Below are 13740 nucleotides of genomic sequence, written 5' to 3' on the forward strand. Positions count from 1 at the left end.
CTGCATTTCGCTTGTTGTACCAGCTATTCAATGGCCATTTATGAAGCATGTATTTCATCACGACCATATCACATTTGAACATTATATGCACTGTCTATTGCATTCACAAATAGCAGAATGTGGAAAATTCAATCTTCAGCCAACTCAGGACAGTTTCCTTCATTGATTTACATTTTCTTTCCTTTTACCAGTCGCACAGCTGCAGAACTATATTTACATATCAATACAGTCACAGTTAAAACAGAAGCAGCATTTTAAAGATGTAAGTTCATTAACGCTTCTGTAGATTACCAAAGGTACACAATCTGTGAATGTAAATGTGCAGAATTTGAATTGTTGCTCATTAAATATAATATACAGTATATTCTTGCAAATGTAAAGTTTCAATGAAATGCATCAGTTTAGTCAATTAAGATAGTCAATCTTGCTAATTTAGCCCAAAACGTATAATAATCACACTTTTACATAATAAAAAGCAATTATAATTTCTACGGCATCTCCAACAGTGAAAATATTTGAAAGTGCTTCACACAAATGTTATTACAAAAATTGACACCAAGCAACGGATGTGGCTATTAAGTATGATGTTCAAAGAAATAGGTTTCAAGGAATATATCAGACAAAGGGGGATGATAGAGACGAAGAGAGAAGGAATTCCAGAAGCAATTTTGATTATTATTTTTTTCATTTAAAAGCTAAAATGCAAATAAATGTAGATTTGAAAATGGTAAGCATTCTTTAAAACAAACATGGATTTTGAAATAAGCTGGCTGAATGAAGTGCAATGCATACTCCATTGTTGCTAATGTCAAATGAACACTCTCAAATGACAAGACCTCAGCAGGGTCTAGACAGCTGCTCTTTTTCCTCCTCATTTAATTTGGTTATCAGTTAACTTAGTGGAAGAAAAATAGATTTTCAAGGGGCCACAGCTTGTAGATATCTCAGTCAAGGTAAGATGTGTGCATGGCTCGAGGTCTAATTTAACTCCTGTTTTGGTATTGATTGCTTGCAATCACAAGGGACTTCACTTTCCTTCTCGTTGGAAGGTAGAGACTGGTATGAAAGAAGCGTGTAATAAATGCTTGTGTCCTGTCCCTTGTTGTTATCAAGCAAGTTTTTTTTTGCCATCGGAAAAGCTTCAGTATTTCACATTTATTGTAGTGTGATAAAAAACCTCTGGCAAATGGCCAGAAGCACATACTGCAGTAAGCACTTTGGCAGTACAAATTGGAGTGAACATGAGGACAGTTGGTAGAAAAATCTCCGAGGTCAATGAGGTCAAGGCTGGTTTGATTCAAGTGAACAGAAACTGGGGAATGGGGTGAAAATCCTGCAATTTTAAAATGGGGATTCTATTCATAATTAGGATAAGATAAATGAATGTCCAGAGGGTTCTGTGGGACAGTTTAGCCACAGGCATTAACAGTTTTGTTTCTAAAATCAAATCTCAAAATCCGCATGGTACCGACACAGTATTATCAATAGTAATTACCTATTGAACCTATTGAATAGCCAGTAAAGCATGGCAATAAATTGTGAACTCAATTCTTTTTTCTATTGAACCATCCGTGATGCAAATATTGGCCTAGGTTCAGGTGCAGCCAGTCCAAATTGGCAAATGGCAGTTTAACTGGGATTACAGTTAGCAGCATGTACAGATAACGAAGACAGACTGTAAGTTTCTGATTTTCATCCCGCCACCTACTGGGTCATTAAACCAGCCATTTAATAAAAACCTAACTCTTCAATTCAGTATTATTAGGAAATAAATAACTTATTGTTTGTTATTTTTCCGAAGCTACTAATTTAATACAGACCCTGGAGTCCACGAAGATTGGGAGGTTCACACGGGAAATAGACTGAATAACATATTTAATTTTACCAACTAACTTACAAAACCACTGTGTAATCTAATAATCAAACATTCCTCTGTCATTGCATCTTTACAGAAACTATGAGCTTTCAAAGTTTCCACATATTGTAAATGGCCCACTCATGTCCTGCTTCCTTGAGAGTTATTTCTTTAATATTTTCAAATCTCCACTGTCTTGTTCTTTTTTATCATTACTTTTGTCAGGCACCTTGTTTTTTTTTCCTTCTACCCTTTAAAAATGGCTGCACTATAAACAAAATGAAAAGTAATTTCAAACTGCCGAGTATTAAAAATATCTCTGCAGGCTGAAAATGAAGACTATTAGTTGCAGGTTAAGTTTAATATTATTTCAAAAGTATTTAAACTTAAAAATCAGAATGGGGTGCGTGTCCAGACATTGGATTGTTTCAATTCTTGTCTGTAGAAAATAAGCTTACAGCTAATGGCCATTTGTGCCCTCTATATATAATGGGAAAATTGGGAAAAATCTTGTTTGCAACAATATTACAATAGTTTACTCACTGAAGCAAACATTAAAACTACAATGTGTGATTTTCAATAAGATCTCATTTTGTCCAATTGTCAGCATTTTGCTGCACAGCAACCTGAGGTGATTATTAGTCCTTAAAAGGACATTCCTTTTGGCAACTTGACAGTAAAATGATACACTTTGGCTGCTGTGGAGGTGACAGCGGCAACATGCCCGAGGAAAATAGCCTCGACAATCAGTCAAAAGACAATGAGTCATGGTCATGGTCATCAACATACATGCCAGGAAGAAGGTCCTAAGAGGTCAATTTAGAGATACAGCATGGAAACAGGCCCTTCGGCCCACCTAATCTGCACTAACCAGCTATCCCCACACATTAACACCACTCTACATACACTAGGGATTGTAAATTTACAAATTTACCAAGCCAATTAACCTATAAATCTGTAGGTCTTTGGAGTATTGGAGGAAACTGGAGCTCGTGCAGGTCATGGGGAGAATGTACAATCTCTGTACAGATCCTGTGGTCAGGATCTAACTCAGGTCTCTAGCGCTGTAAGGCAACAACTCTATGGCTTCTGAGAAAGTTTAAACGGTGTCCTCCAAGATCTGCAAACCACTCTTTACTCCATGCAGACCACTCTTTACACTAGTGAGGTGTGTATCCATGCATTGACAGCCACAGAGAGTACATGGCAATACAGATTATCCCAAGATGAAGAAGACATGTGCCTCCTGGAAGGATGACAATCACCATTAGATGCACAAAAGTCGGCAGATATAGAGTGAAAATCAAACTTCTGGAGGAACTTAGTAGGTTGGGCAGCATCTGTAGTCACCATTTGATAATGTTGGTCGTGATCCATGGCTGTCTGCACACAAAACAAAGAGAAACATGTCATATTTATATAAGCTTCACCTATCCATGTTCTGCAGAGAAGTTGCCTGACCTGCTGAGTAAATCCAACAATTTGTGTCTTTTTTTGTAAACCAGCATCTACAGGTCCTTGTTTCTGTCATATTTATAATAGTACGATTAAACGAGAACTTACCAGTTTGAAGTTTGATCTTGATTTTATGAGGAGTTACGATGAGCGATTACGTGAAGAAGGGCCGTCCGTCTGCGTGCGCGTCAATCTTCAAAGCAGCGGTGTTAAATCACAGATAAAAAGAAGACCTGAGAATAGTAAGATTGAAGAAACTAGAACTTCCATGTGACCTTGATAGTATGAGGGTGGGAGCGGTGGGCACGTAATCGCTCATCGTAACTCCTCATAAAATCAAGATCAAACTTCAAACTGGTAAGTTCTCGTTTAATCTTACTATTTTACTTTGGAGTCACGTGAGTGACTACGTGAAGATTTCAAAGCTCTGTGATTTTACGCCGGTTACGAATCCAGGCGTCACACACTGAATGGATTGACCATGGATGCGTGTAATCATTAAAGCATTCAGACATTACGTAGTTAAGTAAGGACACTGATGCTTTAAATGAAAGAAAGTTTAAAAAAAACTAGTTTCCCCTCCCAACCTTGGGGGTAAACTAAGGAACAGAACTTAAAATGGTACGTGCAAACACCCCCAGTCCGGTAATAGGTTTGTTATAAAACCGGTGGACCGTTATTTCATTCGTCCATCCTGCAGCCACTAGGATGTTGTCAAGAGGCACGTCCATTGCTCTTGCTGCCGACGTAGATGCAGCCCCGGTGGAGTGAGATTTAACCATATGAACGTTCACTCTGTTACCGCCATTACCCCCTTTGACCATCTGGAGATGGTTTGTGTTGACACCTTCTGGTCTGTTCTGAGCCTCTGTGGTTCTCCGTACTCTCAGATAGTGGTGTTAGTATGTTACCACACACACAACCGTAGGTCCTCTGGATATGCCAAGAACTGGATCTCCATCCCTGGCATTCCTGGCCTGCTATGTTTATATCAGGTTCCTGATTATGAATGTTATGTTGTTCATATTGGTGGTCATGTGGTCCAACCGTAGCTTGCAGTGTCTGGACTCTTTGTCAGCATACCACCTTCAGGGTTAGTTATAGGCGGCCCCCACTGTCAAAGTAGGGTTAGTACCACGCTCACATCCCATGTGTCTGTGTACCTTGGTCTTAGAGGTATTAAATTGTAAATTCTCTTCATGAATTTTGTTGTAAAGGGGTGCGTTCCTATCGACCCGTGCCCTGCTTGCAGCATCAGATAGGAGGAAAGTGCGCCTCTGGCACTGTTGATTGCACTATAACTTTGTTTATAGTTATAGTACAGAGTTGATAGGAAACTCCAAGACATCTGTTATCCGAACTGTGTTGTATTTGTTCGGACAGTCCTATGCCTTGAAAAAGCCTCCTCAGAATCTGCAGACCAACAAGTTAATACGTTCGTGTAGTGGATGGTTACTCCCTGTAACTGGGTTCACTAGGAGGTCCCTGCTCTTGGGTACAGCCATAACTGGCTGGACTATAGTTCCCAAAATCTTTGGGGACCAGGCATGAGTAGGCCAATCTGGCACTGCCAATATGCCTGTGGCTTAGTCTTGCTTGATTTTGGCAAGCATCGGTTTGTGAGACAAATTTGCGGAAAGTATGCATAAACAATCCTCCCCAGTTGAGGGAGAAAGCATCCACTGCCTTTGCTCCTGGATCCTGCTTGCAGGACACATATCTGGGTAACTGATGGTTTAGTCTAGATGCAAATAGATCAAAATCTGGTATGCCAAATCGTGTAGTTATTTCGTTAAATACTGCCTGATTCAACATCCATTCTGTGTTGTTATTAAACATCCGTGATCCAGCATCTGTCACCGTGTTATATCTACCTCGTAGATTTCCCAAATATTCCTCTTGATACACCAGTGCCAAATGAGGTTCGACAATCTATCGTAAGATACAGATTTTACACCACCCTTGTTAGTGGATATGTGCCACCGCAGTGGTGTTATCAATCTGAATTTGAACAAGCACTGGTTGCATATTGCTGCAGAACCCCTTGAGTCCAAATTTGCCCCCAACAATTCTGGGTAATTGATTCCATGTGTTGGGGAATTACAGACTCCTGCTCATTCCATCTGCCCCCATAGCTCTAGACTGTGTTGGTGGCTCCCCATCCTTAGCTGCTAGCATTTGTCTGAAGAACCCTCGATGGCTTTCAAGCAAATTTACTTTGAGCTTTCTCACGTTCGTTATCCACCGTTGTTATTCAACAATGGCCTCTGCTGGCAATCCATAGTTTTGCCAATTTTGCCTGCATGGAATCTGAGTGTTCGTTCCTTTGCTCGCTGTAATTCTGGTAATGCAAAGGCCCGTACGTACTGCTGGAAATGAGGCTACTATTTGCCAATTACACTCGCTGTTTGCCTGATAGATGGCTAGTATTTGACTATCAGGTCATAGCAGGCTTGATTAATATAGTCGTTTGCCCCTGGGCAAAGTCACCAACATATTTACTGTTTTTGATAGTAAATTCTAGGTAATCAATTACCCTTGTAGGTGTCAATTTTGATTTAACTGGATGGATGAGGTAACCAATTCTATCAAACAGGGTTTTGGTTTGCTTTGACTGATGCTTCTGCCAATTCTTGGTGACTCCAAAATGAAATTGTCCAAATATGCCATTGCTATGTGGTTCTGAGACCTTTGTAGACCCAGAGTTGGTTTCCGTAGTTTTGTCAATAGTCTAGGAGCTGATGTCAACCCATTTGGCAGATCCATACCATCCAGTTAAACTTCAAATATCTCCTGTTCTTAGTGAATAGACACCGAATAGTATGCATCTTTGAGGTCGATGCATGCCATGTGACCATTTTATAGGAAGCTCCTATAAAACAGTAGTTAACCCGTAACAAAATTACTGTTTCTAAAAGTCTATACTGCACAAATGAGTTACACCTGGATGAAGTGACATCCACCATCTGTCACATGTCCTGAATGGCAATCCTGCCTAAGAATACTGGGCCTGCCTCGAAGACAATTCCAGTCTGAGTTCCAAGTCTGCTTGGAACCTGTGTATGTTGTGCAGTAAAAATTATCACGTTATTATCTGTTTTAAAAAAAAACAGTTCTGAAATTTCTTGTTATTGTCATTTTGAACAAGAACACAAGAGTAAATTACCAACATGTAACTGGTCCACAATCCCTTGTTTCAGTAAACCCAGACCCACCTACCTCCATGGCTACCGGTGGTCTTGTGGTAAGCCCAAAGGTCCCTGATGCGGATTCCTTTTCTCTCCTTGATTGGGAGGAGGACTGGTAAGGAGTGTGGATTCCATGTTTCTCCCGACCTCTGCTTGGGTCTGGTCTGAAACCTCATCATACTGAGCCTGCCTTTTAGGACAATTCTGGCCATTATTTTGAGTCTGCCTGAAAGACGACTCTGATCATATTTCCGTGCCCAGCTTTCAAGCTACCACCGGATTCAGTGAACCGCTTACCCCCAATGGAGATGTGGGGTGTGTTGTCGCCTACTGATGATTTGCTTATCGTCATGCAGATATTCTGCCAACTGCTGGCTCTTGAGGCCATATGCATGTGCTTCAGTATGTTCATACTTTAAATTCGAGATCAGTTACCTACTGATCATTCACACTCCCCTCCACTGAGAGTGAGGTTTGTAGGCAGCCCTGAAAACAGGTGCTGCCGCAGGCCCCTGAGGGTACCTGTGCTAACATGGCCCTTCCAGAGGACCTAAATGAGATTCTAGCTTTGGTCAGACTGAAGTGGACCATGAATGCTCCTCTCCTTAGAGCAGGAGACATTTGTGCAGCCCTGAAAACAGGTGCTGCTGCCTGCGGGTTCTCCATAATACCCGGGCTGTCAAGAGCTAGATTCCATCCAGGGAAGCACCCAGTGGAACCTGGATGATTGCAGAAGCACTTATTTTCTGTTTGTTTGTATGGAAGCTTATTATTCCTTTTATGTAAGGCATTTTGGTGTTGACTTAAACAGTGCAATATAAGTAAAACTTACTTACTTACTTCCTTTCTTCTGCTTGTCCCTGGGAAGGTTTCCCCCCCTCTTCTTTGTACTCTGATTCAGAGTGGTTTCTTCCACATGTAGTTCCCCCTCCAATGGGGAAGACATTGGGCTGCCCCATGTGCGAGGCTCCCGGCACCGGCACTGCTGTAGGCCGTGCTGATACTGCTCCCTCCTTTGATTGTTCGAGCAACTTCTCCATATGTTGCTCCATGTGGGAGAAGTTGTCCTCAGACCCTCTCCGTTGAGGGAGGGTATCCCTCTTCCTCAGACTCATCTGAGTCAACGGGTTTGTTTGGACTTGCGGGTGGCATTACGTCCCGCAGGACAACCATGGAGCTCCTGCTCCCGCGCAAAGTCTCCTGCCGATTCTGCTGTCGGCGCTAATGTCGGGAAGCGAGGCTCCCGGCACCGGCACTGCTGTAGGCCGTGCTGATACTGCTCCCTCCTTTTTGATTGTTCGAGCAACTTCTCCATAAGTTGCTCCATGTGGGAGAAGTCGTCCTCAGACCCTCTCCGTTGAGGGAGAGTATCCCTCTTCCCCGGACTCATCTGAGTCAACGGGTTTGTTTGGACTTGTTGGTGGCATTACATCCCGCAGGGCAACCATGGAGCTCCTGCTCCCGCGCAAAGTCTCCTGCCGATTCTGCTGTCAGCGCTAATGTCGGGAAGCGAGGCTCCCCGCACCGGCACTGCTGTAGGCCGTGCTGATGCTGCTCCCTCCTTTGGAGCAGATCATAGTTGAAGCAACTTCTCCATAAGTTGCTCCATGTGGGAGAAGTCGTCCTCAGACGCTCTCCGTTGAGGGAGAGTATCCCTCTTCCCCGGACTCATCTGAGTCAACGGGTTCGTTTGGACTTGCGGGTGGCATTACGTCCCGCAGGACAACCATGGAGCTCCTGCTCCCGCGCAAAGTCTCCTGCCGATTCTGCTGTCGGCGCTAATGTCGGGAACAAGACCGTCGCCCGCTACTTGGAAAGCTGCGGTCTTCGGCAGCCGACATCCCCGCGGGCCGTCTCCTCGACATCTGGGCTCTGAAAAGAAAACTTCAAGCCCGAAAGAAACGCAGGTAAGTGATTCAATTTTCCTTACCTGCTCATCCCGACGGCCTGGGAGGCTCAGTGCCTGCCAGTCCGTCGTGCGTGTTGCGTTCAAACGTAATAACGTGCACGCAGACGGACGGCCCTTCTTCACGTAGTCACTCACGTGACTCCAAAGTAAAATTAGAGTTAGGGTTTTAATCAATCAATAATTGTTGGCAGTTAATAATCCTGACACCCAGGGAAATCTAACAATGCTGGAAAAGCCCATTGATCAAGATACTAGTTGTTCCTCACTAACATTAAGCTAAAAAAATAATGTCATCATAATATATTGCTTGCATGACCTCTCTCATGTTACAAACACCTGGAAAGATTCTACGGCAAGGAAGTTGAGAAACAACATGACTTTGACCTTCAGGAAGCAAGCAGAATGGACACAAAAGTTTGGCCTAAGTCCATCAGTGATGATAACTTTGGAAACTAGTACTTTTAAACACATTGTTCATGAGAGAAGTCTATTAATATGTGTTGGAAGGAACTGCAGATGCTGGTTTACATCAAAGAGATACACAAAATGATGGAGCAACTCTCCTCTGTCCCTCCCCCATCCTAGTTCTCTGGTTGGTTCCATCGTCCTCCTCATTAAATATTACTGCCCTCCTACATCCTAGTTCTCTGGTTGGTTCCACCGTCCTCCTCATTAAATATTACTGATTGTATGCCTCATTGTCACCTTCCCCTCAGCTAGCAGTGTACCATTCCTCATTTCCTTGTCATCGTCCCCTTTGATCTGTATTTTCACACCTTACCCCTCCATATCTCTATTTTGTGTCTCCCTCTCCCCGACACACAGTCTGAAGAAGAGTGTCGACCTGAAATGTCACCCATTCCTTCTCTCCAGAGGTGCTGCCTGTCACACTGAATTACTCCAGCATTTTGTATCTATCTGTTACTATGTGGTGTCAGGGGAGTAGAAGGTACATATATTTATCTATACAATTCCTTATCTATGCACCTCCCACTCACTTGGCATCAGTCCGAAGAAGGGTCTTGAGCCAAAACGTCCCCCATTCCTTCTCTCCAGAAATGCCACATGTCCCGCTGAGATACTCCAGCATTTTGTGTCTACTATCATATTCCTGATTTGTGCATTGCAGATGGTAGAAATAATCTGGATGTGAATCGCCTGCCACAGAATTACCAGATGAATGTTGGAAATCAAATCTGTGGTTAGTCGTGGCAGATTCTGTGGGCTGAGGATAGCATTTGAAAAAAAAAACTACATCGTTTTCTGAAGCTGCCTGGTCAGGTATCTGGAATCAGTGGAGTCATTTTAAATAGCAAAAAAAAAGAACAAGTTAGCACAATGTTACACTGAAACTGTTCCACGGTGTTCCTGGTATGCAGATTTCTTTTCAAATTGATGTTGACAAGGGCAAAAATGGGTGTTACACAAATAATGATATCACTTGATGTGCAAATGAAGTCTGGGAAGTATCAAGCATGCTCATGTGAATAGCACAGAGGGATTCACATCTGGTGTGATTTCACCCGGAAATTATTTCCAGCGCGATCTGCCTCGGGTAAAATATCAGTTATATTTTGCCCAAAAACACACACACTGTGTATTCTGACTTCTGGGTTTACAAACCTATTGATTATTTGCATACACAAGACTATTTGGTGACTTAATAGCAACAACTCTTGTATGTGTTTCCAACCAGAAGTAAAGTTGCCTGTCAAAGGGAATGTAATATTGTAAATTCCAACAAATATTGACAATATACAACAACTGGCGACTTAAAGGTATATAAAAATATAACATGTTTCTAAGCAGCTTATTTAAGCAACCATTTTGAAATTTTCAGCACAAGTGTGGCAGGTCTCCGATTTTTACATTTTAGTAAATTATATAATTTAGAGTCAGAGAAGCATAGAATCTTACATTGTGGAAATAGGCCTGTGTCTCAACTTGCCTACACTGGCCAACATGTCTCACCTACACTAGTCCCACCTGCTTACATTTGGCCAGTAAAGGTTAGTTTTTACTTCAAACAGATAACACCACAACGGTTAGTAATGAAGCATTAAAATGTTTATTTTGCCTAGGCGGGTGTGGCAGTAAAATCTTAGTATGTAATATACAGACTATAGATTCACTTTATCCCCACACAAAGAGGTAATGTTCAATCAGTATATATTTATACCCCAATAACCAACAATTCACCAATACTTTATCTTACAGAGCATTGTACAGCCTCTTGCCTGTTAGGATTGACAGGTTCTTCCGAGAGAGGAAAGGTTAACCCATATATGGTTATGCTGAAGAAGCTCTTTTTCTGCAGATCAAGCACTTGTTTGTTTTATTATTGACACATATTACAATCTTATAGAGTACGAGCCAAGTGCTGGAACATTCTGCTGATGTTTATATCATAGAGGAAAACAGTCATGAGCGACAACATTTTTGTAATGATGCTGTAGTCTCGCTAGTGTAATAGGAGAAAGGTTAAGCATCCATTTTATTGTTCTAAATCTACAGCTGAATACATTTTATAACTTAAAAATCTTTAAACTTTCTCAGGCCCATAACCCTCCAAACCTGTCCTATTCATGTAATTGTCTAAATATTTATTTCAAGATATCATAGATCTTACGTCTTCGATAGGTTAAGTGAAAGGTGAGATGCATAGATAATCTCCTTGCATTTTATTTATGGTTCAGACATAGTCATAGCTCAGAGAAATAGGCCATTCGGCCCAACTCGTACATGACAACCAAATATCTATCTATGCTAGTCCCATTTGCTTTTAAAGCTTTTCTATCCATGTACCTGTTCAAATGTCTTTTAAATATTGTTATTTTATCGGCTTCAACCACTTTATCTGGCAGCTCATTCCATATAAGTAAATATAGCCCTTTTATGTTGCTGATTTTTTATATATGGACTGAACATTTTTATTGTATATTATGGTGCTAGAGAGTTCTATGTTTACATATATGATGTGCTGCTATGTCAGAATTTCATTGTTCCGTTTTGGGATTATGACAATAAACTGCTATTGACTCTCTTGACTCTTGAATATTCCTTACTTGGGAACAGGTCTGCAGGTTTTACTGTTTTCCGATAGAAGTCTTTTGGAGCGATTTTCACAAATCTAATCTGACTCACTTGTACGTATAGGATTAAACAATTTAAATGCATAAATTGGGCAGGAGTGAATCTACAGTATGTACAAATCTCCTAACAAATGTTCATCTGTTTTGATTTAGTTGTATGCATTGGGTTTGCTTCTATTCCAGGCAACCTTGATCTTGGAGGTGCAAACATTTCACCAACCATAAATGAAGGGACCAACAGAAAATCCAAGTACAACAATGAAGTGTTTCTATAAGCTTTTTCAATTTCTGGCGCATTATGCACAATACGACATGTACTGATTTTATTTTAATACTTAAGTTTTGCAATCTATTCAATCATATGGCTGCTGATGTTGACAAAAGTGTAGCTAATGCATGTTTATACAGATCTATGCTACTGATCATTAAATTTGGTTCATGGATAATGTTTAAAATTACTAGAGATAATTGAACAATGTTTAGTTTAAAAACAAATTAATTTTGTGTGAGGAATCTGTTTAAATCTACATTTGTGTCTTGGATACTCTCAATTTTGATGCAGGCTGATGTTGTTCATCATTACTCATTTTGGCTTTGTACAATTTACAGACATACGTATAAGCAAATTAATTCCTTAGTTGAAATATTTCATGACACTGCACGAGGGTTAAAGCACAGAAACCTTTCCCCAGGGTAAGGACATCAAGAACTAGAGGGCATACATTTAAGGTGAGAGTGGAAAGATTTAACAGGAATCCAAGGGGCAACTTTTTCGCATAGAGGGTAGTGAATATCTGGAACAAGCTGCCAGAGGAAGTAGTTGAGGCAGGAACAATAACAACACCCCCCCCCACTCCCTCTTGATTTGCTGTACGAAGGGTGACAAGTCCTCCTTTGAGTCTTTGTTGAGGGCATGCTTCAATGATGTGTTGCATTGTTTGCTGCTCTCCACAAGCACACCGTGGGGTTGGACCGCTGCCCCATTTGTGAAGGCTGGCCAAGCAGGGGCCACGTCCAGTCCTGAATCTATTCAGCGTCGTCCACTGCTTCCTTGGGAGATTGGTGCCAGGGACCAGTAGGGTGGGGTCTGACACCAGATGTTTATTTGGGACGTCCTTGGACTCCCATTCCTTTTTCCAAGCTGATTGGATGGTGAAATCAGCTGGCGGTGGGTTCTTCCAAATTGGTCGTCTAGATGAAAGTCGAGCAGTGGGTGCGTTGAAGATGTCCATGTGAATTGGCAGGTGAGGGGAGTTTTTGGTCTTTTGGAGCATCCTTTGAGTGAGGACTACTAGCTGGTTGTGTGGAAGGGCTATGTTGGTTAGGACAGGGAGCCAGGGGAGTGGTGTTGAGCGGTTTGTTCCTGTGATGATCCTCATTGTTGAGTTCAATTGGGTGTCCACATGGTGTGTGTGGGATGACCTGGACCAAACAGGGGCACAATATTCGGCTGAAGAAAATGCAAGGGCTAGTGCTGAAATGCGCAGTGTGGGGGCTGCTGCCCCCCACTTTGAGCCAGCAAGCTTACTGAGGAGATTGTTTCTGGACTTCACCTTAGCTGCTGTTCTTTTGAGATGTTCCTTGAAGGATAGGGTCCTGTCAAAGGGTCACTCCGAGGTAGGTTGGAGTGGGGGCATACTTCAGTTTGGTCCTGCTCAGATAGATGTTTGGTTCTCTTGTGGCTTCTGCATTATGGAGGTGGAACACACTGGAGACCATTTTTTCTGGGCTTGGTTTTAGGTGTCAGGTTTTGCAGTACTTGTCCAGTTTAGCAAGGTCTTCATTGAGCACCTGTTCCAATGTACCAAAATCTGGTGCTTGGAAGGCCAAACAGATGTCATCTGTATAGATGAATTTGTGGGATTTGGTGGTGGGTAGGTCATTTGTGTAAAGGTTGAACAGGGTTGGGGCTAAGACTGACCCTTGCGGGAGCCCATTCTTCTGCGTTCTCCATGCACTCTTGTTCTGACCAAGGTGAACTCTGAACCTGCGATTGGAGAGCAGAGATCTCTGGTGCTGCGTGGTTTCAAGCTTCTGTACCTTTTGCAGCACCAGGATGAAGAAGGAATAGCATCTATACAATCAGCTATTTCAATTTGGATCAATTTTTTGTTTGATATTTAATTATTAACTATCAACAACTGATTGGGATTTTACGTATGGACTTCCAGGTTTGATGTCTATTCAGTTTAAGGAATCACTTTTCCCAGAATTTTACAACTTCAAATACTGGAAATGAGA

Source organism: Leucoraja erinacea, chromosome 7, assembly GCF_028641065.1.
Source record: "Leucoraja erinacea ecotype New England chromosome 7, Leri_hhj_1, whole genome shotgun sequence".
Classification (NCBI taxonomy): Eukaryota; Metazoa; Chordata; class Chondrichthyes; order Rajiformes; family Rajidae; genus Leucoraja; species Leucoraja erinaceus.